This window comes from Cavia porcellus, unplaced genomic scaffold (genome assembly GCF_034190915.1).
Source record: "Cavia porcellus strain 051 isolate PalLab524CR breed Dunkin Hartley unplaced genomic scaffold, mCavPor4.1 scaffold_19, whole genome shotgun sequence".
In the NCBI taxonomy this organism is placed as follows: Eukaryota; Metazoa; Chordata; class Mammalia; order Rodentia; family Caviidae; genus Cavia; species Cavia porcellus.
The window spans coordinates 19,881,226-19,909,047 of NW_026947502.1; the positions used below are offsets into that span (position 1 = coordinate 19,881,226).

Here is a 27,822-nt window from a genome sequence, read left to right on the forward strand (position 1 = left end):
CAGCTATTTGGATACATCTGCACGCCTCTCAGCAGTGAATCTCTAAGGACATGAAGATTCTGTTTCGCTGGAAAAGGGAGCGGCACTCAGTTTGTGAAAGGAAAACAGAAATATTTTAGACTTCAGTGAAATGAGATAAACAATTTTTAGCTATTCTTGTCGTCCCTCCACAAAGGAGATAGGCTCAGTATGACAGAAGGTTATGGAGTTTGTTTTTTTGATGTCAGGAAAGCCATGTTAGTGTTTGTTTGCTTGCTTCTAAAGGTCTTGTTTTCTTAGATTCATTCACCTGCATAATTTGATGAAGAGTTTATTGTTGTTGTTGCTGATTTGTTTGTGTGGGGATTTCTATCTGGGAAATCCATCTTGGGTTTTTCCCAAAAAATATGCCAATCTCCAAAGGAGTTATAAATGTATAATACCAAAAAAGGACAGATATAAAACCCCAGCAAGTACCATATGTCCCTCCATAAGAATTGTGGAAAGACAGATACAAACTAAAGTTATAAGTTCAAGTTTTGATTGAAAAGTTACATGATGATCATCAGCTCAAAATTTTCCCGGACTGGGTCAAGGAAGCTCAGTCATAGGTCAGTTTTGTCCATTCTCTCTTAATATCAAGATAAGGTGCTTGAAGTTGAGGAACTATCTATTAATATTAGTCTGTTATTGGAATATTTAGTCTTTTGCCATAGTTTATAAAACTTCAAAGTAGTTTTAAGACTATTGGCACAGTTTATAAAGCTTTAAAATAAAGCAGACATATTATTTGCTGTGATATTTGGAGCATACAATTATCCTTGGCTCCTCAGTGTGCTGAGAAATGACCATGTAACCGTCTCATGTACTACTATTCATTTTATATGCAAGTTCACAGACATGCAGACATGCCAGTTTCTACACACTCAATGCAAATAACTTCATCAGTGATTTAGCATGACAACATGAAAGTCATCTTTCACGACTACCTACCTTGTTCATTCTGCTGCTTCCACAGTCTCAAGATTTCTACCAGTATCATTAATTTTTTTTTGTTCTTGTTTTATCTTAGTGATGTATATGGTCAATAGTGCAATGATTCTACTCTTCGGATGAAAGTTTTTCTCCTTCTTTCAATAGTTCCTTGTAACCTCACCATTTTTAAATTGTCATGTTCTTCAGCTGGGGATTTAGTTCAGTGGCATAAGCACCTGCCTTGCAAGCAGGCGGTCGTGAGTTCAATCCCCATTACTGGGAAAAAAAGAAAAAAATGTCATGTTTTTTTCTGAGCAAACATCTTTTAATCCTACTAAGTTTTTATCTTTTCATTTTTAAAGAATACGTATCTATTTAGGTGCTAAAAATATTCATTCTATTAGTTAGAAATTATATCCAAAAATAAAGCCTTAGAATTCCCAGGGCTGTGAAGGAGAAGAAGGAAGGCAGGACCAAAATCCTGGAGGCAATTTGGGAAAATTTTTAGTTAGAAAACAGTGTCTCCCCAAAAGAAACTTGTGTCTGCAAATGATACTCTAACATATTGTAGTAGCGCCATAGCATGATGGAGAGATCCTGGGAAGATTGTTCAGACTGTTTGATGTTGATGATTTAAAAAAAACAAACAAACAAAAAAAAAAATCCAAAGTACAAGCTTTCTTAGTGGGACTCTTCCCAAAGGGAAAAAAGTGCCTACCCATACAGTTTCATCACTGGCCTGAAGGCATTATAGTTTATTTCAGCCAATTAAATTAATAATTACCTGAGGGGATCTTATGAGAGCACCCTTCTGCTGGGTGAGTCCCTCCCACTCCTGATATGATTAAAACTCCTCAACTTCAAATTTTCGTATTGTAGTGACTACTTCTACTTCAAAGGAATTTACAGAGTAATTTGGGAAAGCACCTTCTATATATTCCCTTCATTTTCTGATTTTGTTTTTGGGAATGTTTTACAGAATATTTTCTACAGGACCATGGCCTAGGCTATACCTTTTCCTACTTTTACTGTAAATAGCTTTTATATACCAAATTATCATTACATAAAAGGTGGCACCATGCTTGTTAGTACACTCAGGGGTAAAGTGACCCAGGTTATACTGAGTTTGTTGACATGTTTCCAAAATGGATTTCCAGTATAAGCTGCTTTATTGCTGACAACAAAATGATAATTCCAAGCATCCTATCTTGACATATGAAAAATCTGAATGATAATGCTGATTAACATATCTTTTGCATTTAAATTACTATGTTTTTTAAGAAGAGAAAATTGTACATTTGGTGAGTTGTTTGCATAGTCAAATAAACATACATCAGGATGTGCAATCTAGTAATTAAGTACACTTATCTGTTTGTGGCAGCACTGGAAAATACACTGAATGAAGACACCAGGGGCAAAACACTCCTACTTGGGTGTCTTCAGGAAACATGACCTCCCATAGCCGATTCAGTGCTTAAAACTAAACCCAAGAAGCTTTGCTCAGTAGCTGGTTACTTTAGTTAAGTATTTATATAGCACAGTTTTTTAGTAGTTTATATTTTACATTTTTATGTATTTGTATATGTGTCATCTTAGAGTTCATAATTTTATTTGACCAAACAAAAATCCAATTCATTCACTTCCTATTGTCTTGAAAATCTACAAAATAGACACAAGTTAAAACGTCCTATATTGACCAAAGTTCAAAGATAGGAAGGCAGAAAAAGGCAAAATACTTCTGTGTGAAATTACGGTTTACTGCCAAACTTGGCAGTTCACATATCTTGGTTGTCAGCAAATACTCTACTCCTGACTTCACGTTTTTTTTTTTTTTTTTTTGTGAGTGTGTTTTTTTTCTACTAAAATTCACAAGTGATTATAGCATCTATTTTTCCTCTAAATGTGCTCAAATATTACTGTGAATATGTATTACAAAGAATGTATATTTGTTTTATTATGTTTGTTTTCTTAGTAGTAAAGTTTGAGGTTGAGCTCTTAACAAAACAGTAAACTCCCTATCCGAAATCTCTCATAAGCATGAATCAGTCCATCGTAGTTCTTATACCCTATCATATTTAAATATTCTAGATAATTTGGCCAACCGGTTTTATTATGTTATAGTATGTAACTGTAGTAGGTCAGTGTGAGAATTTGGGACATGGGGGAGGAGTGCCTTAGAACAGGGAGAGATTTAAAGAGAGGATAGGGAAAAAGGAAATTCAGAGGAAAGACATGAGAGAAGCTTTGAGAAGAACAAGCTAAATAGAATTTTGCTCTGTTGGGTATAATAATGTCATGCATTCATGTCTTCATGAAATCATCAGTTGCAAAAATTATTCAAAAGTGCTGTTGGGAGAGATATTGGAATTTGTGCTTTTACTGTGATTATAACGGCATGCTGATCTGTTGAAAAGAACTTGACTGAAAGCATTCGAAAAATTTTATTGTGGTAATTTGCATCCTGGCTATGACCTATTTGACAGTTGCAGAAGTTTTCAATTTAGTGGAGGGGCAAAGCAGCATAAATTTATAAAATTAAAGAACCTTTCAGAATTAATACTAGAGGAACCTATGATACGAATTCATCCCACTGGAGGAAGTAGTACTGTGGATCTTGGAAATACTTTTCTATTGGATTTTGAAACTATTGTTTTCCACATTTTATGGAGGGACAGTGATGTCCAGTTATAATGATAAGCAAAAAAAAAGAATTTAAGAAAGATAGTTATGTTTATTATACCTGAATATTCAATTTTGTTTTAGATATCCAAAAACAATAGATATTTTGGAGTATATGTTTTTAATAAAATATGATCCTACATAATATATTCAACAGCCATTTTAAATAATATGCTACTATACTATTTTATATGGACAATTCTTATGTTATTGGTTAAACTTAAATTGTAGTCTCATGAGCATGGGGATAGATACAAGTGTAAGTCTAAAACAATTATTCATATATATATATTGATTACATATATCAACAAAATTACATGGACCATTTGTTTAAAATCCAAGTTCTTAGTCCTTATGAATTTATTCTTATGGAACAAGAATCTGAAACTACAAAATGTAGGAAATCAAATTTTTATAAGATCTTAGATACTATTACACATGGTAGACTTTGATAGCTGATCTGTACCTTTAAAACTTCTGGATAGTTTTAGACAGGCATTCAGATGCAGATAATTCAAGATACTGTCCTTTGTTACAAGTAGGAAATGTTGACACTTAGTGCTGTTGCTTGAGCTATAGCGAAACTTTTACTCTGATTTGCCTTCATCTGAAACTATTCTTCCTTGGCACTGTACTCTGCTCCTAAATACTAACAGCCATGACAACAACAGAGAAAGAAAGCAGAGATGTAACTATTGTGATGTACACATTCATTCATTCTTTATTTAGAAATTATTTATTAAGTAGCTAAAATGCAAATAATGACTTTAGACATTACATTTGCATTATTAAAGGTAAAGTAAGTGGTGCTCTACATTACTCTGCTGATAATAAAATTTGAAGATAATTCACCCAATAAATACATGCAGGTTCCTTAATTTTCTTTATAATTTAATCCATGATATAGTTTTCATTGATTCTTCTACAAAATCACCTCAATAATCTTTTTCTCTGGGTAAGGGATTCAAGAGACTATTTACATGTTTTGGGATACCTGAATGAAAATATAATTTAAAAATATTTGGCAATTTACATTCTGTTTACTTAAAATATATTAAGCAATTTGTTAGTTACTTTATTTTTTATTAAATAGGAATTAGAAAGGCTTTCAGAAATTGCCTTCAAACTCTGAATTTCCCAAGAAAATGCAGTTTTCCTAGTGTCCTGCTATACAAGTTTATGTTTTAAATTATTAGAATGGTAACAGTGGATATTTGTAAAGAATTAAGAGTTATGTGATGACATCTATGAAAATCACTTGGAGTGCAATCTTTGTGATCATGCTTTTTTTTTCAAATTGTTTTATTTTATACTACATGCAGAGACCCACTTTTGACCTTATTTAGATTGACTTTTCTATTGTGAAACAATAAATACAATGTTTTTTTTTAATACTGACATTAAATGCTGTTTAAAGAACACCAAGTGCAAGCTATATAAATTGTGAAGTAAGAGTTTTTTCATAAGTACTTGTCATGAATCAACTCAGTGTTTAGATAGTTTAACTGCAGCTAAATATGTCAGTAAAAATAATTCAATAGTAGGATATTATCAAATAGAATAAACTCTCCTAACATAAAAGCACCTGGACAAATAAATGATTGGGAAGTAAAATCACTAAGATGTAATAAAATATAGCTTACCTGAACTTATAAGATTTATTTCAATATCACATAGAACACCTACTCTTAAATTTTTAGCCAGCTGTTGAATCCTTCAAAATATTAATGAAAAGTGGTGATGCACATTTCATTTAACCTGAGTAAATATACCAAGTAGAAATTATAATGAAAACACTCAAGTACAAAGTTAGTGATGATACTTTTAAACAGTATGGAAAAAGTACAACTGAATTTCATATGGGATGATCATAATGGCTGAATATGAAAGACATGAAAGATCTTAACAAATAGTTGAACAGTTAGGACAAACTGTGCAGTGTTAGAATAACCATCATGTTGATTGATTTTTTCCCCAGTGACACCATGGATTTTTCAGTTTTATGTTTCTTTGAAGAATTAGTCTTATGTTATCTTTCTGATGTTATAGAAAAAATTATTGATGTCATGCCATGGGTTAAAATGGCAAAAGAGATCACATGGGATTTTCATAGCAGGGGTGGCAATTGTGGTGAGGCTTTGCAGGAGGTAGAGATGGTGCTCAAGTCGAAATACGAGGAAAAGGAGCACCAAGGAGCATGATGTGTAGACCAGAGTCAGTGGATGGGATTTGTTGCATTTAAGGTACTTTTTGTTAAACTCACAAATAATGCTGAGGGGATGAGATATTACATGGGAAGATTATAGCAGATGAATAATTTGGTTAAATAGTAAGGGTTTTAGGAAGTGGGAGGTGGAGGAATTCTGGCTGAAGTGAGTTAGCATCAAAAACCTAAGGCTGAAGCCCTGGATCTTATTTACAAGTCATGTAGAATCTGATCTAGCAGTGTATGGTAACACTGCAAATGATGCCTTCTAGAGTGGACTGTTGGAGGACAAGCAAAATCCATGCTTTGTAGATCCATTTGCTCATCACAAGAACCAATACTAACAGAAACTTTTTCATGTGAAGGCTACAGTTCTCTATCCTAAAGTCTTCACAGTTTAAATCAGTGAATGTTAGTTACCTTCGCTTGTGTATCTTCTGCGTATTCACCCTTAGGTTTTCTGGTATAGTGACTTTTATATTGCATTATTGGTTTGAGCACAACTTGGAACTTAGGTACAAATGTGGAAATAAGCTTTCTTCAATGAGTTATTGCTCCTTTTCAATGGTTATAAATGTATCCATGAACAGATATTCTATATCTGAGTGATTAATGCCTATGGAATCAAATTTGTGAACCAGAGCTGCTGTAACTAGAGATTGGTAATCCTAGGGAAGAAAGGTTGGAGTAAAACTTAGTGCTTTTTTCGTTGTAGGGACCAGGGATACTTCCATTTGCCTTGAGAAACTTCAGTGAAATTATACCACAATAGAGACAAGCAAGAAATAAAAAAGTATGCAAATCACAGGGATATGAATGTCCAAAACCCAAGAAAGTTCAGATGCATATTTATCCTTCTCTGTGGAGAAGATTGAAAGAAGTGAGAACAATATAAGCAATTTTGAGATGTAGTAAACGATTCTTAGGGAAATAAAAAGAGCCTGAGCGACAGATAATAATTCATAAATAAATCTCTCTGCAAATTGAATGACCGTGAGCACAGACAATAGCTTATGACAGTGCCTGCCCAGAGGTGGTAACATTTTTCTACCTTCCTTCTTGCATGAGGAATATAATTAGGGGAGGAGAGGAGGAGACTCAAGGTAGTGAAGTCAATTACTTTTCCTTGTGGTGGATCTGATCTTCAGACAAATAAGTGAATTACGCAGAAAGCCCTTGCTATGCTGAGGAAAGAAAGAGGATTAAAGGCAACCAACACAAAGGTGCAGAGTGGGCAGAAAAGGAGAGAGTTTAATTCTAAGACTTTCTCCCCTTCAATATGTTTGAGTGCTCCCTGCTAGGGTATTGTTTTCTGGTTAGCAAAGAGAGAATGTGCTTGATAATTGAGCTAATGGAATAAAGCACAACAGAGCAAAACCAACTTCTGGATTCAGGACTACAATAGCAGAATCCATTTCTTTGAATAGCTAGGCTAGAACAGTATCTGGATTATATAGTTGCATGAGCCAATAATAAACATAAATACATAAATAAATAGATGTATATAGATGAGAGGGGTTTGGTAAGTTTTCTAAAGAGTTTTAAATGGCTTTGTTTTTAATTTTTATTTTGTCAATAATATGCATTTATTGTGCTACTTCTAATTACATTTTTGTTGCTGTTGAAATAAAAACAACACTCATTGTCTTATTTATCTAGCATCAAACTTAGGTCTACTGTTTTCCTTATCTAACTCAATCCAATTAAAATGGACATAGTATTTTAAGAAAATGATTTGGGCTTTCATTATCTGTCATATACCTGCATTTAAAAAAAAATTCTTGTACTTTAAATATATTCAACAACTTAGCTATCTGTAGATGCTGCAATTATGGAAATGTTCTTTTAGAGTAAAAATATTCCACTATGAAGCAGTAGGAATGTGGCTTGTCTGGATTGGAGGTTGGCAATGGTAAATGTACATATTGGATTCAAAGAGGGTGAAAATGGAATTCATAAAATTTCATTAGCATTTTACTGGCTATTAGTTGGCTGTTGATATTTGAATGTATTGGATTAAGTAAAATTACAACTAAAATTAATTTCTAGTAATTCTTTACCATTTTTAAATGTGGCTATTATCTGGGAATTGAACGTAGGCCTGACCCATTCTAGATAGATTTTCTGAACTACATTGTAGCGTGCTTTATATGTCTGTTGGACACAATTGGTCTAGAAACATCTTTCAAGAGTAGTTTCTGTGTGTTCCTTCTTTCCCTTCCTGTTGTCCTAAGTTCATATCATTGAAAATGTCCTATAATTTTTTTGAGCTGTATTAGTAGGATTCAGTTCTACTTCATTAACTTTGGGCCACGTTTAATCACCATTGCTAAATATTAAAACCCACAAGAACAAAGATGTTCATATTGCTATATGTATCTATCTCTTATTGTTTATATTTAAAATGTCTCATGAAAGTCCCTTGTGTCCAGAGTTGGGGCTTTGCAAGAGGAGGGGATTGGATTATGAGGCTATTGCACTCACAAGGGGGTTATTCCATTAATGAGCTCTTGGCTGGATATAGCCTTACATGATAGGCTCTGCTTGGAAGAAGTGTCACGGGGGGATGACCTGGAAGGGTATATTATTTTCTGTGGCTCCTCTCTTCTCTTTCTTGGCTTCCTAGGCACCGTGTGTTGAGCAGCCATCCTGTCATGCTTTTCTGATTGTGCCTTGGAACCAGCCAGCGTTGGAGTGAACCCACTGAATCCATGGTGTAAAATAAACTACTCTCCATTTAAGTGGCAGGTGCTAGACATTTTGTGCCAATGATGGGAAAATGATAATATATCATAGCAATAGTCACAACAGCGGAACCCGCCCAATCATTCTTATTTGCAACATTTTGATTGTTAGAGTTTAGATTCACAAAACCCAATGCTCCCTAAGGTCATGCAGGTTCAGCTAGTGTCTGGTAAACTAGAAAGCAAAATTCCCACTGTTAGGAAGCTGTAGGCTTTTAGCCGAATTTATGATGCAGTTTTTCTTGTCTGCCTCCAGATTTTTAACCTTTTCAAGAGAAATTCAAACTCCAAACCATTACTTCAGTCGTGAAGTATTAGCTTACAATCCTAAAATATTTGCATAATAATCCAAACATTTTAAACATATTTGCCAGCAAAAGAGCTTGAGAGGACTTTTGGACTCCCGGGCCATGCAAATGGAACCTATACTTTAGTTTTCCTTTCTAGAATCTGCATCTTTATTTTAGATTTTTTTTCAACTATTATGATAAGAGAAACTGAAGTGAGCTTTGCTTATTAGACCCACAAATTAGTAACAGACTGAAAGGGAAGCCACAGGAATTCAAAGTTTCTGGGTATCCTTTACATTATTGAACCTCCTACTCTCAGTAATTAGGAGATGGCATTAATCATTAATTAGAAAAGAAAACCTAACGAACAGTGTGAGGTGTCTCCATGGGAACACTAGTAGCTTCACTGCCACAAAAGTGAATGATACAGGAATACAAAAACAGCTTTAGTGTGTATCTAAATACGTCTTATTTGGATAGCTACATATGTGTTAAAATGAAATAACATTTCTCCTTACTGTGTAGAGCCCTTTCTCCTCTTTCCTCTTTTCTCTTTAAATCCTGGATGATGTGTTTCTGTTTGAATGAGTAGTTCAACCTCTAGTACTCACAAGAGTAAAATGCCTTTTCTACCTGTGCCATCAAACGTCCACACAAAAGAGCAGGTAGATGGAATTCATTGGCATTCACTGGAAGTGTCGCTCTCCCACAGAGCGGGTGAAAGTGCCCTGCTGGCTTCTCATTTAGGGAAAACCTTTTGCCTTCTGCCTCAAGACCTACACAAGCCGCTAGCAGGTGGTGGTGAGAACTAGATACAATTTTTTCTTTTGCCTCTAGAAATAGTTGTTAAGTTATACAATGGAATAAGGATCAGGGAATTAATGAGGAAAGAAAAAGGGAGCTGTGATGGACTTAACAGTCTGGGTCTTTTTCGAACAAGCTGTCCTCATGTTTTTCCTCCCATCTGCTGGGAATTTGAAATACTACCTTGCTGAAGAAGTGCACAGAGACGAGAATGCTGCTACTTGTCTCATCTTTACATGCCAGCTACATTTTTACCTTACCTTTCAGGAGAAATATTTGCACTTGTTCCTGTGACATGAGTTAGTTGTTTCAGATCCTTGCATCAAGTTCTGGAATACCCCGTGTGAGATGTGAGCATTTGGAGATTATGTGCATGTACTCTGGGTAAAGAGAACTGAATCTGATGGAAACTAGGATTTTTAAATGTTGTAAAACACAAGCAACTACTCTGTGCTTGGATAGATTAGTTTCTTTATTTTAATGAAAGTTTAATTTTACCAAGATTTTTCATTACTACTATTATAACCCTGGGCCAGATATAGGTTTCAAAGCTTATGGTACATGATCTTACCTACTCTTCCAAGCTGAGGAAGAGACTGCCAGCTTCCCAATTCACAGGGGAGTGAAATGGCTTAACATTATCCAGCCAGCACTAGTGATAGATTTGAGTTCAGTCTCTGAACATCATAATTAACTCATAAATAATACACATCAATAGCAAAATTAGTTGCACTGCATTTATCATGAACTGTTCTAAGAAATATATATATATATATATATACATATGCATGTGTGTGTATGTGTGTAGTATACTGTATATAGAGTACTATTTATATGCTATTTAAACATCGCATTAACCTGCTTAGGTAAATGATTTTATTCTGTTTTGCAGAGAGGGGAATAGAATCACAAAATCTAAATAACTTACCCAGTTATCTCCTAGATAACTAGACGATATTGCCAACAAACATTGATTAGGAAATGGTTACTTTTACTTTCACTATTGCTACACGGTTAATTTATTCATTATCAATGTATCAAAGTCCATCATAATTTAGAAGGCAAGTTACCTTTATGATTATTAAGTCCTAAAATTTTTTTCCTGAAATTTACCTTTTTTGGGTGCAGTTGCCTTTGGTGCCCATCATTAGCAATAAGTATTGATTTCTTCTAATTCTAATAATATAGATATATAGATAATTACTAACATTTTCTGAAAATCCTGGCTCATGTTAAACATGTTTAAAATACAAGATCACACTTCTCTAAGGCTACAGATTAAAGAATAAATTTTCCAAAGTATACCACCAAGAAAATGCAAACTACAGATCTCCTGATAGTTGATCTAATAGCTTGAAGTTTATAGATTCGCTTCTGTGGAAATAAATAAGTCCGCCAAAGGCTAGAACTAGGGTGAGTAATGTACTATAGCAGTGGGACTGTGTCCTTTCCCTTACTTAAAAATAATGATAGGTTCCTCTGGAACCTGCTTAAGTAAGTGACACTTGGAGAGATGGATTACTACACTGTGACATACAGTACTCTGGTATTGCAGTTGTATTGTAGAGATTATTACTAGCAGCAAGATTTTATAGTTATTGCCTTGTCAAAGCTGGTGTTTTAATCACTATCATCAACACCATTTTCATGTTTTACCTCATCTGCTCGCCAGCAAGGCAGCCCACTGTGTCATCCAAAGAGAAATGCATTTGTTTGGAATCATTATTTCATTAAGATATATATTTCAGAGTGATATGTGAAAGATGGCTTTATGAGAGCGGGGTGGGGGGAGAGACTACTCCTCGTGGAGAGATAGATTTAAGGACTGTAATTATTGATCTGAGGAGGCTTGAGACTGGTGAGTTGAAGAAAAATCCCATAAACCTACCTTTAAGATGAGGAGCAGCAGTGATGGGACAGGTGTTTCCTCTTCTTCCTGAGAGCAATTACAGGTCCAAATTATTTGCACTGTAACCTAATAAGGCTACGAGTATCACCTGATGAAGTTAATTCCAGGTGCTATCGGTGTAAACATAGCTTAGTGCCTGCAATTCATTGGCTTTTTACATAGTTTGCAGGGTGAGGGGGAAAATGTGAACCAGCAATATCTTTAAAAAATCACAAGGGAAGGCGGAAATGGACATGGGTTAACAATCAGTTGTCATGTGACCTTTCATTATTTTACTTTACTAAAAAGTAAGTAAAATCAATAAACTCTTCTCTATAAACCAGAATCTCCAAAGGTTTAAAAAAAAAAAGTGTAAAAGCTAACTCATTCTGATGCTGTTTGTCAGTTCTATAAGGTGGGATAAAGTACAATATTTTCGTTTTGTTTTGTTTAAAGAAAAACTGGACTATTTCCTCAGCCCGAGCTTGTGCCTCACATTTGAAATATAAATGTGGTTGAGGAACTCTGATGGTGAAAGTAACAGCTGTGGGGCTCTTTTCCCCTCTGTTTGTTACAACTGACCTCTTTCCCGCCACATTAGACTGGGCTTCAAACTAAAATTGCAAGGTGTTGTGAATAACACGAGCGTCACTTCAGGCTTTGCTAGTAGAGCTGTGCTTTCCCGGTGTCTCAGCACACAGCACCTCCTAAAAAGCCAAGAGAGACAAATTTCTCATTTGTGGAGCTCAGCAGGTCAGCCCTTTCCATATGCTCAAGATTTGTGGCTCATGTCATCAGCAGCTTATTCTCATCTTTCAAGTCCTAACAGTTCAGGAGCCTCGAATCCCTTTGAACCCAGATTAAATGGGTTCTGGAAAATGTGCAGTTGTGTATAGGGCTTAATATTTTCCCAAACTGCAATGGATCCTGAGGCCTCCTATACAACCACTTGACTATCTAAAGAGGTACAGTTCCAATCTTTGGTCTGTTTATCATTCAGCCGTGGTGTATGGGGGTGGCTCAATACATATGCATATTTATGTATAATTTAGCATGCATATTTGTATCATTTTACTCTCTTGGCAAGCAAGTTTCAAGACCTGGCTTTCTCAGCCAAAATGAGTTTGAGAATATACGTATAATGCCACGTCTCTTTCTTGCCAAGTATGGGGACACACAGATATGATTTCTCCCCACTGAGCTTAATCTGCAAGTATTATAAGACAGTCCCACTGCAGTGTTATGCTAAAGGAAGGAATACCTAATCTATCCATACATTTCTGGGGGAGCATCAGTGCACATGGGATTCTGAGGCTCACTTTCCACAGTAGTGGTGTTTTAGGAAGGTATATCAGACACTGTAGTGTCCCTAATGATGCTGGGTCTTTCATCAGTGATAACCACTTACGCTCTGTTCAGTTTAAGAATAATTTAAATTGAATTTTTAAAAAAAATCATCCTTGTCTTTAAACTGTGGAGCAGACATCCCATTTTACTTCTGCTCAGAGTCCCAGCCCTCTCCGTTTGTGTCCTTCTTTTTGGAAAACTTTTCTATCAATAACCTGTGATTCTGGTGACATTATTATAGTGGAGATGATTTCTCAATGTTATTCCCTTAAAAATGTCCCTGGCTTCATTACTCACATATTCTTCCAGAAGAAACTCAGAGAAAATCTTATAAACTGCAATCCTCACCACACTCCACCAAAACAGGCAGTTATGTTTCACCTTGACTTCTGTTGTGTAAATAATTAGGAGAGACTTGAAATATTCCTATCTTGATTATCTCGCTTATTTGCCTTGGCAAGATTCTGCATTAATTCAAGTGTGTCTATGTTCATTTTCAAGTTTTATAATTTCTTATTTTGCATATCACTTACTTAGTTTGTGTTCATGTCTTAAATACTGAAGCGATTGCGAATTAAATAGTTTTCGTGTACAACAATTTTGGGTTAGTTGTTGATTTCAAAGGAATCTCTTGACATGTTTATCTTTTAAACTTTTATATAATTAAATATTTTATTAACTATGAAGTATTTGGGTATTTGCTATTGTTACTAAGGTAGACAGTGCTATCATTTGTATAGGTATGATCATAAGACAAAAGAAAATGATAAATTTAACTGCTTTTTAAGATTTGTGTCTCTCATACTTTCTTAGGCATTGCTTTTGACCAAAATGCCTTCTAGGCCATCCCAGTATGAATAAATCCTATGTAGTCTTTTATGAAGAAGGTCAAATATTTTCAGCTCAATAAAAAATAATAGACTTACTTTAGCAATAAGTAATAAGGCCTGATATTATTCAAAGGATTTCTCACCTCAATATTTTTTTTACCACCAACAATCACTTGTACAATCCTCCAGATTTGAATGTCCAGTTAGTTAATTTAATCCTGATACTAATACCCAGACTTTCACTCAGATCTACAGATTACAAGGTACAGTTTACAGTATCATACCACAGTCCAGAGGCATCATAAGTACCCCTCAGAGTACCCACAGTCTTGTCCGATTTGACCAGTAATCTGGGATTCCTAGGACCCCTCTTTGAGTTCAAAATTTCTTTAACTCATGATATTACTTTATTTTCATTGGTTTCTTACACAAGTAAAACTCAGGAGCTGTCAAATGAGTGATGAACAGAGCAATGTCCTGGGTGTAGTCTGGATGTGACTATCATTTCCTCTCGAGCTGCTGTCCTCGCAGAACCTAAGAAATCTCATCTGAGTTCATGCTTCAGTAGTTTGCCTAGGAGCTAGGAAAAGACTCCTAGAGGCGGAGGCAAAAGGATTTTAAGTTCAAGCCCAGACTGGATCAGTTTAGCTTAACTGTGTTTCAATATTAAAAATGAAAGGGTTTGGGGATGCAAATACTCATCTCAATAGTACCACATTCAAATGAAGTAACTGAGCATAATAGCTTTTACATATAAGTACAACTGTTTTCTTCATAAAGTCTATTATAATAGAAATTCAGTCAAAATATTATGTTCTAGGTGGATGCTTGGATTATTATTTATATCTCTGCACATTTAAAGTCTCTTTCCCGTACATGTGTACTTGAATTTTTTTCTGATTTACCACTCTTCTTTAGGAATCTAATTGTGAAGAATGTGATTTAATTAACCTGGCACTATTTGTTAAAAAGACATATATTTTCAGGAAATTGACTTTCTAATGAACTACCTTACAATAGTTAGAATATCTGGTGAGGTATACATATTTGAAATTTTTACATAAGCCTTCTTAATTTAGATGCATAATGGTAATGTAAGAAGGTCAATTAGTATGCATTTCTCGATACCAAAATATTACTAAACATTGATATACTTTTTCTTGAAAAAGATTGTTGATGAAGCAAAAATGATAAATTTTTGGAAAAAAATGTGTATGGTATAGTGATACATCTAGAACAATTATTTTAGGGATTTTTTTGGTATATTACACATAGAGAATCGTTATAGCCAGATGTAGAATGACACTATTACCAAAACATCAGAGCCTACCCTTAACATTGCCTGAGTCCCTGTCCTTAAATGACCCAAAAAAGAACTACCATTGTGTCTTTCAACTTTGTGTTTCCAAAATTAGTTCCACTATTTTATAAACTGTGTGCTTTTGACTTCTTTCATTTACCATTATTTGGGAGAGGTGTCTATCTTACATGAAGAAAGTAGTTGCTTCATCCTCTTGCTACAGAGTATTCCATTTTAACCTTAAACACTACCTTGTCCACTGCTGATGCACTCTTGGGTGTCTCCAGGTTTTAGTGTAATGCATAGTGCACCTATGAATATTACTGTTTGTGATGTTTATTAATATATGTTTCTATTTCTATTGTGTATTCTCTTAGTGTAGGATTTATAAGTCAAGAGCTATTTCTAGGTTAAAATCTTTTTCTGCTACTATTCTTGGGATTTTCCTATCTTTTAGTTTATTTTAACAATCTCATTCACATTTACCAATACCTTCACCATTTCTCAAATAGTGTCATCATACCAGAAACTAATGCTACTTATTCCCATTATTTGTTATTATTCCTTTAGTATATATAAAGTCCCCCAAATTGCTATTAAGTATGTTAAATATTCATTTGGCTATCTACTTATGTACAGTCTCTATCTTTGGTTTTTTTTTACTTATTATTTTTATTTAAATCATTTTAGTATGTCTTTCCTTTTTTCATTTGTTTGCTTCTTATTTTCTTTTTACTAGTACTGGAATTTAGCATAAAGATACATCCACAGCCCTTTACTTTTAGTATTTCTTCTTTTGAAACAGGATTCACTGCATCATTAAAGTGCTTAGGCTGGGCTCAAATTTGTGATCCTCTTTCCTCAGGCTTTGAACATGCTTAGGTTGCAAGAGTGTGCTACACCATCTGTCATAGTATTGCATTTAATGTAGGTAGCAGGGGAAAACGCTTGAGAAATTTTAAATTCTGTTGTTACTACTCTCCTGCTTTATTTTCAATTTATGAATTCTTTAGGTAAAAATAATAGATGCACGTGTAGATATTTAAGAACTTTAGAGGCTTTACTACCAGAAGCAAACTTCAGACATCACAGTTCAGTTCGTTGTCTTTGCCCAGGTCAACACTGTTATTTTTGTCAAAGTTACCAACATCTTCTGCACATCCAAATATCTCAGCATCTCTTCAGTCGAGGCTATCACAAAGATTTTCTTGTCAACCTGGAATCATCTGTCAATGTTTCTTCATACAGATGGCAGAGTAGTGCATAGAAAGCCTTTTATATTTTCAGTAATGAATATTGAATCAAAGAAGTACCGGACAATGTAAGCAATGCATTCAGTGTGTTTTGTTTCATTTTGAATACTTTGTGAGAAAATATGTTTAAGTTGCCCATTCTGGCCCTCAAACAGTCCTCCTCCTGCTTCAGCCTCTTGGGTAGCTGGAATTACAAACATGCTTCACCATACCCAGCTTATATAGATTATTATAATCACTTATAAAATTTTAAATCAATGTTATTATAGTACAACTTTATATAATTATATGTACCCATTTAAATCTTCAGTTCAACACATTTTGAAAAGGTGTTCACTTATATAATCATCATAATCAATATATTTAAATTTCTATTGTCTCTAAATTTAAACTTACATATATTTAAATTGAATTCACTCTACCAATCTTAGGAAACAAGCAGTTCTGAGATATACTTGTCACTAAAGATTCTGTATTAATCTTCTAGAGTTCACTAAATTAGAATTAATCTAGTATCTTGCACAGACATTTAGATTATTGTTAAGATTAGTCTTCTTATTTTTCTAATAAAGGCATTTGAGCTGTGTATGTTCCTCTAAACACTATTTTAGCTATAATCTGTAAGTTTGGATGTATTTTTTTTAATTCATTTTAACTCACTTCCAGCTTTTTTATAGTTTCTCTTTTCATTTATTCCTTGATTTGACACAAAAGTACTCAGGGTACTTTTACTTAATTTTCAAATGTATATATGAATTCTCCAAGTTTACAAATTGTGGATATCTGATTTTTTTTCCTATATTCAGAGCTACATGATTTCAATCCTTTTAAATGTACTAAGGCTTGTTTTGTAGACTAGATTGTTATCTTTCCTTGAGAACTGCCACCTATATTTGAGGAGAATGTACATTCTTCTGAGGAGACATTTATATGGATGTTGGTTAAATCTAACTCGTGCATGATGTTGCTCAAGATTTCTACTTATTTGCTGATTTTCCAAAACTATTCAAAATAAATATTGAAATATAAAACTATTATTTATGAATTGTTACAGTTATTTTAAATTGTGTTGTTTTTCTATTATTTTACAGGTCTATTGTTAGATATGTATGTGTTTAAAATGATCCTTTGTTTGATCATTGATGTGTGTGTGTGTGTGTGTTTTGAAACAGTGTCTTGCTATGTAGTTCAGGCTGTCTTTGAACTCATTGTGTGGTCCATCATAGCCTTGAACTCAGAACAATCTTCTTGCCTCAACCTCTGTGTTGAGATTACAGGAGTGTATCACCACGCCCCGTACAATTATCCTATTCTGCTGAAATAATTTTTTCATCACTATAAAATAACTTCTGGCAGCTCTAGTAACATTGTTGAACCTATTTTGTTCTATATTATTTTTGCAACTCTAGTATTTGTTAACTAATATATTGCACATCATTACATATTTTCAGTACATGATGTTTACATTCATTCTAGGGAATTGGTCCAGAATATGTTTCAGTTATTTTCTCTCTTTCCTCCAGTCCCCTTTGATTTTTCCAACATCCAATTCATTTATTTATAAGATCTTATAAAATTAATTATCACATGTACAGGTAGAAAACCCATTTGCACTAAAGAATGTATAGAACATGTAAGGCAATTATACTGAGTCAATGTACACTTTTAGATACACTCTCCACACTGGACTGTAATTTCTGTATCTTTCTGTCTCTCTGTCTCCCTGTCTCTTTCTTCCTGCTATCTGTCATCCTACATTTAAGGTAGCTATTCTCATGGTTTTTGCTTTCCTTTTATTTTCACCTTTTTATACTTAAATCCAAAGTATGTTCCCTTTACAAAGCATAGAGTTAAATCTTGCCTATCCTCTGTTCTGACAATATTTGACTTCTGATTGGTGCATTTAGTCCATCTATGTTTGGTGTTGTTATTGATATGATTGGATCTATGGTGGGTTTTTGTTTGTTTGTTTTGTTTTCTATAAGCCACATTTTTTTTTTTTTTAATTTCTATAGAATATCTGTCTTACTTCTGGGGCTAGTAGGTAAAAGAAAGCCCTTAATCACCAGCCTTATACTTGAAGAATTTAAACTCACGATTAGAAGATAAGGAGCTAGAGGAGATGAGAAGGGCTGGGGGCCCGCTGCTCCCACTGAGATGTAGTTATCCCAGATGAGGAGCCCTGGCTTGTGAGTCAAGTCTACCCAGAATGTGTCTCCTGGTCAGCTGAAGTGGGAGTGTTAGTGCAGAGCTCCAGCTGTGTGTGGAATACCTCAGTCTCACTGTTTTAACCAGGTTTAAATAGATTTTCATTAATAAATATTTGATATTTGCCCCATGCCATTAGCACAATTCCAGAAATACTAAAAGGTGGTTCTTTGTTTAGTTTGCGTGTTTCACTGGGAACTAAATCTGCATAGCTCCTCATGCTGTCTTCTTTGGAACAGAAACACTTGCTTTACTTTTGAGGTCATTTCTGAGCCCAGTTCTTTTTTAGCAATTATTTTCTTTCTGTACTTTCACTAAGCATAGACTGAAGATTTTGACTTCTGGCTTCTATTTTGTACTATCTCTGTAGCACCCTGAGCTTCCCATTCTGGCTCAGAAGCTTTAGAGGTTTTTAAAACATGTCTCTAACTTTTTGCATTATTCTCAGCAGAATTTTGATGTTATAAATAACTTCATAAGAGACATGAGTAACACTTGTCTTTTGTTGTTTTAATGAACAATAAAATTTTTTAAACGTATCTAACTTCTGAGGAAATGGCTAAAATTTTAAAAGATATAAGTAGCAAAAAGTTGACAACAGTGAAATAAAATGTGTTTTTTAAATGATTCAGAAATAACTGTTTTCCACATTTTCTAAACAGTAAGTAAAGCTTAAGGAAGTGGTAAGGTGTAACTTTCTGTTTTAAACATAACACTTTTGGGTTCCTCCCCATCTCAAAAATTAATCATTTTTGATAGTCTCTAGGCACAGAGAGTTGGCGGAGTGTGCACTTGAGTGAATGAAGAAGGAAACGTGTCTGCTCATTGATTTGGCATAAACACCTATCTCAATCATTCTACAGACTCCAGGCCCTCTCATTAGAAACTGAAGTGTGAAAAAAATAATAATTATCATATATAAATAACAAATATTTCTGACAAAGAAATAGTAATGGGATTAAAAGTCACTGTAAACATTTAAGATATTATAAAACCGGCCCATCACAATTGTATATTATAAATATCAGCCAACGACATACAGCAATACATTTTTTAATTATCAACTTACTAATTATTCAAAACAATAAATACTGCAGTATTTTAAAGGTGTACACAGATGTGTAACATAAATTATTTTTATAGCTGAGTTTTGATGAAGTCATTTAATGCAAAAAAACCAAACCTGTTTAATCCTTTTTAGGGCTTGACATGCAGTAATACTATTTAGAAGAGAACAACAGAAAGAACATAATCAAAATCAAAGGATGCAATCAACAGGAATTTAAGTTAAAGCAGCCTGGTTTTTTGTAGCGAGAGGTCAGCCAACATGTAAGATTCTGTATTATAATTAAGGATAACAAAATAAACTGGCTCTAATTCTACCTTTGTCTGATCATGTCTAACTTAACTTGCAATTAAAGAGACCATACAATAAAAGAGGTAATGCTTCGATTGACTTGCTAATCAATTGTTTATTTGCTTTACAAATCCATTCTTTTGCCAAAATACTGACCTAATTTTCACAGGCTTGATTAAACTGAGAGCCAAATGAAAGGGTTTGCATACTTCTTCAGTTCTCCACCTTGCACTACTTTAGAGGTGAACAAAAATAAACGCAGAGCCAGTTTGTTTTCGGTTGAGATTTCCTTGTCAGGTTTATGTTTTTGTCAAAACAAAGTCTGCTTAAAATGGGTCAAGCTTGTCCATTATTTTTACTGTAAAATGTGGGCACAAAAAGGGCTTAATAGATGCAAGTGAAATAATTGTACTTAATAGTTACTCATTGCTTATTATTTTCACTGTTTACAGGCTTTGTCTGCCTTGTCTTCTTTTACTCTCATATCAACTGTACAAAGTACACCTCATTGCTAGCTCTGTTTCAGACTTAACAAACATTGGCAGAAAGAGGTTAGAGACGCGGCCTAAAGTAATGCAGTTTCTAAATAGGAAAACGCAATCTCTTATCCATGTAATTTGACTGCAGAGTTAGTACGCATAAACAGTCTAAGGTTCTATCTTCATTTTTCTTAACTATTGAAAAATGATATTGTATATCTACTCTATTGCTGAAGAAGAAATACATGCATGTTTCTTCTCAAGTATGTGATTTATGCATATGGTCACATTCTAAAAAGTTTACCATTTGTCTTGCTGATTTTTAAGTGCTTAGTAAAATCAGAAATTATGATTAAATCTATATAAAACAACTTGGCAAATTAGAAATACAATCGATATTTTCAAATGATTTTATATATTACTAAAATGAATTATGTAATAACTCTTTATCCTGCAAAATCTACTTGAGATAACAAGATGATATACATCAAAATCCATCTGCAGAATTGTTCTATTTATTTTGTTTGCTGTAGAAAAATGAGTAAAATCAAACATGAGAGAAGCAAAAAGTTTTTTATCAAGGCATTGAATCTACAGCATAAGAGCTTTCACTGGTCTATAAAATGTGGAAGTTCAACAGGATAGTAAGGAAAATACTTTTGGATTCCTATTAAAATACCTATTCTCGTAGGTGTCTGTATAAATTACTGCTTTTCAGGTGACTCTTCTCCCATTTATTTGTAGATGTCTAAATTGTCACATGAACTGTGAATCTCTTTAAACTGTACTTCCAATGCTTGACCACAAACAGCTGCTTATCACCATGAAATCTCAGGTAGAAGCTGCATTGTCAATCACCTGTATTTGCCTTGATTCGAGGACTTATACAGGACTGATGCTGGGAGGTAGCAGTTAATTTCTTTGATTCCCTGTCCCAAATTCTTCAGCTTTTGCTCTTTGGTGTTCTCTTAACAGGAGTACCACTAACAGGAAATGTTTTGTTGACTTTGGATTTGATAAAATTTAGTTGTCTGGTAAACATTTCTTAATCAGTTTCTTTGTGCAGAGAGCTGAAGATCTGTTATTAAAATCTGATATTTTAAATGTTCATATTAGCATAACCAGTACACTGAAATACCATGGCATAGCCTACCACTTCTTATGCTCCAAGTATTACTTTAGGTATATTACCTAGAATCTGTGATACTCAGTAATACCTCTGATAAGGTGTTTATATTTAGTACAAATGATCGGTAAAACAAAGGTTAACTCATTTCCCAAGGCCCTCAAAATTGCCACATAAAGTATGAGAAATCTCATACCACTTGATTTTTAAAATAAGCTTTCTTTTCATGATGCTGGAAATCCTGAAATTCAAAGCAATGATTTGGTGGCAGTCTAATTTATTCCATACACCCTGAGACAGTGACTTTAAGCAGGAGAATAAGAGTCACAAGACAAATGTCAACATGTAGTCAACTAGCTGGATCCTGTGTAACCTCAGTGCTTGTCTAAATCCGGTAATGAACAGCAGAAGTACTTCTCTCTAGACTGAAAAAATAAGAACAATCTCTTTGCATCCAGCCGAGCAAAGGCCCTTACTCCTGGTTAAGGACTCAAAGTCCTCCATCACGTTATGTTACACTACTAGCAAGTTTCATTCAGTACGGTCCTGTGCATTACTCATAAAAAGGAAAGTATCTTAAATTAGAGCTGTTTGGAATCTCAGATACAATGATATTAAGATATATTCAAAGCTTAGCAAGCATTTAAGGGAAAACAGTGACATAAAAGACCATCAACCAAAGCAATAAAGGAAAAAAGTAATGTCCCGAAACACAATGTCTCCAAATCAAGGTTTATTACTTTTTTAATATAGTCACAGAGAGCAGGTGTGTACTTTAAAAAGAAACGAGGGAATATTTTGAAAATGGAAAAAAAAAAACATTATCAAGAAGAAAAACCTTATTTAGATAGCCAGATGGATAGCACAATTTTTAAAATTCAAAAAAGAAACTACTAAAATAATATAAAGAAGAAAAAACATAAAAGAATCTAAAGAGTAGAGATGAAAAATAGAAGAACCATCATCCTTTTGTTTCCTAAAATGAAAAAAACTGATAATGAAGGAAAAATAACCAGAAATAATGGAAGAAAATACCACAGTTATCCATGGAGTCTAGGAGTCCCTTATCTCAGATAGCATGCACAAATGGAGAACTTCAGCGTATGTGTGGTAAATGAATGTCATTAAACCAACTCTGATGAGAAAATTTTATGATATTTTAAAAATTAAAAATGATAAACTGTAGAGAATGAGGGCTTTTCTTTGAATCATGAAGATCATTGTCAAAGAACAATGAAATAATAATGAAAAATTCTGTACTACAATGTAGCAGCATTCAAAAGAAAAGTCAACCCCAGACTAATTTCAGTACAATAAAAAGTAACAGTTTTGACCCCCCACAGACATACTGTAAAACACTTTAAGAGAATGTAGATTAGCAAAATAACTTTAGAAATACAAAAGAAGTATATAGAGTAAGAGCAATAATAGGCTAAAAAACACTAACGATATGAGTAAATATAAAAGCCTTTTTTGTAGTAAGTATAATAATCATCTGGAAAAAAAACCTCAAAAAACTAAAATGGCAGAGAGGAAAAATTATAAAGTGTTTGTACAAGTCTTTACCACTAATGCAAAGCTTAAAAGCATAGGTAATTCTATATCTTGTTTATGGCTGCATGTAGTTATGGAAAAAAATATAGTCACATGCAGGAGGGTGATTTGGCCCTTTCAGAATAATTATCTCTACAGATGAGAATGATATTAAAAATGGAATGAGCCAGTATATATATGGATTTTCCCCTTATTTGTAAATAAACAAATATATTAGTAACTATAACTGGATAAGTGGTTGCTACATTTTTTCATTGTCATTGTTCTTGATGTCTTAAATATTTAATGATGATGTAATAAATGTCAAAGCATGAATGAGTGAATAGAAACAATGGAGATATTTCATGAAACAAATCCTGCTTAAAATACAGTGCTGGAAATGGGTATGGTGTTGCACACTTTACTCTCAGCACTCTGGGGATTTGGTACAGGAGGGCTGCAGGTTTGTTTGTAAACTGGGCAACTTAGTAGTGCAGTGAAACCCTGTTTCAGAAAAAATTATGAAAGATTAGGGGTGTAGTCAGTGAAAACTCCCTGGGTTCAAAACCCAGTACGGGATGGTGGGGTGAATACTCAACCGATACACTATTTTTCTGAAGCAAAGTTAGAATTCTAAATTATAATGTACATACAAATACTTTCCAACTGGCTAAATAATTAAATTGAGCTACATGGCATGAAAGCATTTAAAAGGAGTTTCCTATAATTGTAATTCTAAACTTCTGGCAAAAGCAAACCTGTCTACTCTTTAAAATACTCTCAAAATCTTAAAGAAAAAAACATTAAGCTTAACTGTCTAAAAAGTAAATACTTTACAGAAATGAACTATGTAAAAACAGATAAAATTTAAATTGACAGGTTGGAGTAATGTATTTCCCCCTGTAAATCAGATGAAAATTATTCTAAAGAAAATAAAAAGTATTAAAATCAATAAGAATAGTCCTATTAAAAATCCAAAATATATGAATAGGTACATACAAAAGCATATATATGTATATATGCACACATATGTATGTACACATTCATTATATACATATTTAAAATAAATCAAGATGACTGAATAAACAAGTACTGCAAATTAAAATTCTCATTTTTGCTTATTGCATTTGGCATAATAAAATTATGATTGGTGATATCAATTTTTCTTAAGATTAAAGAACACCATATCATATTTATCACTAAAAAGATAAACTTGCGAGTATTTGTATGAAGTAAATTTGAGAGTAAGTACCAAAATTCACAATATGTCTATTATTTATTCATCTACAATAATATAGCTAAGTATTTAGCCCAAATAATTACACATATTCCCAAAAAATGGTGTATTTGATTGTTTAACATAGTAACATTCTAATATAGTACAGAAATTAAGTATTACCTAAATTCTCTTTAATAAAAAATTCATGCATTGGTAACTTCATAGTTTGGGTTGGAAGATAAGAAGAAAGAGAAAGAAGATGGAGAAAGGGGATTAGAAGGAGGAAAAGAGGAGGATGAGAGGAAGGGGAAGGTAGAGGCAAGAAGTTTAAGCTTGTGTGAAGTGAGCACCTTAGAAAAAGCTTTTTTGTAACGTTAGTGGGTAATGAAGGGACATTTCACAGAAATACATAGTATCAGTTCTGGCTAAACCATATAAAACTAAACCCTACCCTCAAATATGCTGCAATGTAGGTAGCTAAATACTTACAAAAAGTTTTAAAAGACAAAAGGCGAGCTCTTTGCAGTGATTCCACATGAAAAAGAAATGGCACTTAGAGTGGAAAGTTGTGTGGTGTGTGTGTTTTTATTGAGTTTTCTTTGCAATATTGTTTGAATGTTTACCAGGAGAATACATTCACATGTTTTGTTTAATGAAGTAAATACATTCATTATTTATTAGATCAAATGTTTCAGTGCCAGCTGGAGACCCCCTACTTTCCCTTGGGGGCACTTATCTGAACTTTAGGACTTGAAATTACTTGAGCAAATCTCTGTTTAATATCTGAAGTCCCTATAGCCTTTCCTCAGTGGCAGCTGGCAAAGCTCCAGGCATCACGTTCATGTTCAAGGCAAAAAAAAAAAAAAAAAAAAAAAAAAAGTGGGGAGAAGGAGTATGCTGGCGGTGATTTTTCCCTCATATCAAGGGATCAGAAATAAACAGAAACTCACCAGGAAAGTCATGCTTTCATCCTGCAACAGCTATTGGTCAGCATCTATCACATCAGGTTTTACAATCTTTAAATGATTATATAAAACTTATATCAGTTTTCACTACATTTATCTGATGTATCTTCACTCTGACACAACAGAATATAATTTCTAATTCACAGCTTCTTAATAAATGCTAATTATTTGCATTGCTGTGGTTAAAAGAACCAACATTTAACAAAGTTTTCCTGAAAGATATGGTCAGTCTATTCCAAATGCAAACTCTATATTGTAAATAATCACTTAACTAAACACTATATATTGTTTTATCTCCCTTTTTTTTTTGCTTTCAAATGTCTTTAAATTGCTTTCCACAATTGTTCCTGGCAGTGATACCATCATTCATTCATGAAGGATACTATATGAAACCACCCTGTGAAGCTAATTACTGTGTGAAGTTGTTTTTTTTTTTTTTTTACAAATTATATCTCTGTCATGATGCCAAATATGCAATTTCATCGATTTAAGACTTACTGTTTCCAAATTTTTCTTAAATTTGATGATAAATACTTAGAAGCTTACCACAAGTTCATATAATCATTCACAACATGATTTTCTAAGTCTGCTATTTCTATTGTTGACTTGGTATGCTATAGTTCATTTAACTTCTTTCCTGCTAAGGATATAGTGGTTTCTGGCAAAGGTTCAGTGACTCTTTGTCACTCAAAGTTTTTGGCCCTCAGTGTCTATTCCCAGAAATTTATTGATGGATAAGAATAGATTCAAGTCTTTTAATTTGCAAAGAAGTGGTATTTTAAGGTAAGTGAGTAACATGACGCATGAGAAAGAAGCTAGGGAATATTTTCTTTGATAGAACTACACTAATTGAAGAAACAGCAGTAAGCTTAATATGTGATTTGGCAGAATGAGCATATTCATGTGATGGAAGTGAGGTTAAGATTGGGAGTTGAAGTTTAAAATACAGACACAAAATATACTGAAAAGAGGAAAGATGGCTGAATGAGATGTTCAAAGAAAGATCTTCCTTCCCACTATGGATGAGTTGGACTGGATTTATAGATAGTCTAATACCTCTGTAGCCATTTTTTTTTCTTTTTGGGGGGACACTGGGACTTGAACTCAGTACTATGTGCTTAGCAAGCAGGGGCTGTGCCACTGAGCTATATCCCCTGTCCCCTCTGGAGTATTTTGAGAGAGGACGATGATGTTAAAAGAAGTTCTGAGGAAGCTTATCTGGTGCACTCGGCATAGGGTACAGTCAAATAGAAGGGACTGAGCACACACAAAAAAATGCTGGAGGCAACAGAAATAATAGAAGCATGAAATGATAATCATTGAGCTTGTTTAAAATTGAGTATTAATACTGAATTTGTGCTTACTTTTTTATCCCACATGAGATTTAAGAAGTTTATACATGTATGAAAAGTGACTATATACTTGTAATTTGGAAAATTTTTTTCTGTGATCCCTTCTCTTCCATTATTCCTTGTGCGTACAGATCCATATCGTTTTCTACAATTGTGTAGGATTCTAATTCCAGTTGTGAATGCAAGAATGCATATATGCTCAGGTTCACACTTCTATATGGTAAATATATATCCAAATGTCTTTCATGCTTTCTAGAAGAAATCACATTTATATTTGAATCTGATTTTTCTCATTTAATAAATAGTACTTCATGTAAACTCTTCATATCATTGAGACTATTTCTTTTAGTTTATATAAATTTATGCATGATGTGGAAATCCCAGGATTTATTCAGCCATTCGAACTTATAATCATTGGCTTTATTTCCATTTTTTCTGCATTAAATTCATCTGTGACAGACATAATTCATGGGAGAGTCTAGATTGTCCAGTCCCCATCTGCCTTCCCCACCTTGAAACTGGCTTCTTGCTCCAGGGAAAGCAAAGTGAGTACCATCACCCCATTTCTTTTTTACCGGTTTTTAAAGTGTCTCTTCAAGGTTTAAGTGAATTTTTCCAAGACTCTCTGTTTGCAGTGGGGTTCTGCTGTCCATGGTCCTGATTTCTCGGACTGAGAATTGGAAATAAAAATTTGGATGACTGATTGAATTAGTGCAGACTGTGGAGGGCTAGGGGCTGAAAAAAAAAAAAAAAGACAAACACACTGGCGAGTTTCTTCTTTCCTCAGCCTCTTGAATGCACACGCACATGACAGTAAGTTCACCAGCCTTCACTTTAAAAGTCACTTGGAACAAAGGAAACAGCTATATTTCCGGTGAGACTGTAACTAGCTTGGGATCTCCCCGCTAACATACACTTCTTGATCTTCTCTGACTTATTCTCTTTTGACTTTCATTCATTCTTGTTTCTCTGTAATTGCAACTCCTCTTAAATTTTCTCAGACTCTGCTTTTGTCAGAAAGTAAGCCAAGGTAATGTCCTTGTAGTTACTTTGACGTTACGAGATTTACAGGGACATGTGTATAAAATTTAAGTTTGCTAGATTACATTTTTTAAAAGTTCATACTTTCAATCTCAGTACATATGTAGCCCCTTTCTACATTTCTTCCATGGGTGGTTATAGCTCATTTGAACTTTTTGCTGTACAGAGGGATGTGAAAACTAACTCACTGCTACTTTTATTTTACCCAGCAATTGGTAACTTAAATATTTCAATAAGTTATTTAGAT

The 27,822-nt window shown here is 33.9% G+C and overlaps 1 long non-coding RNA gene across 1 annotated transcript in view; it reads left to right on the forward strand.

Annotated features, from left to right (window-relative positions):
• The window catches only part of LOC134471711 (uncharacterized), a 1,254,606-nt gene that overhangs the window by 575,429 nt on the left and 651,355 nt on the right, over window positions 1-27,822 (forward strand). The window lies entirely within an intron of this gene.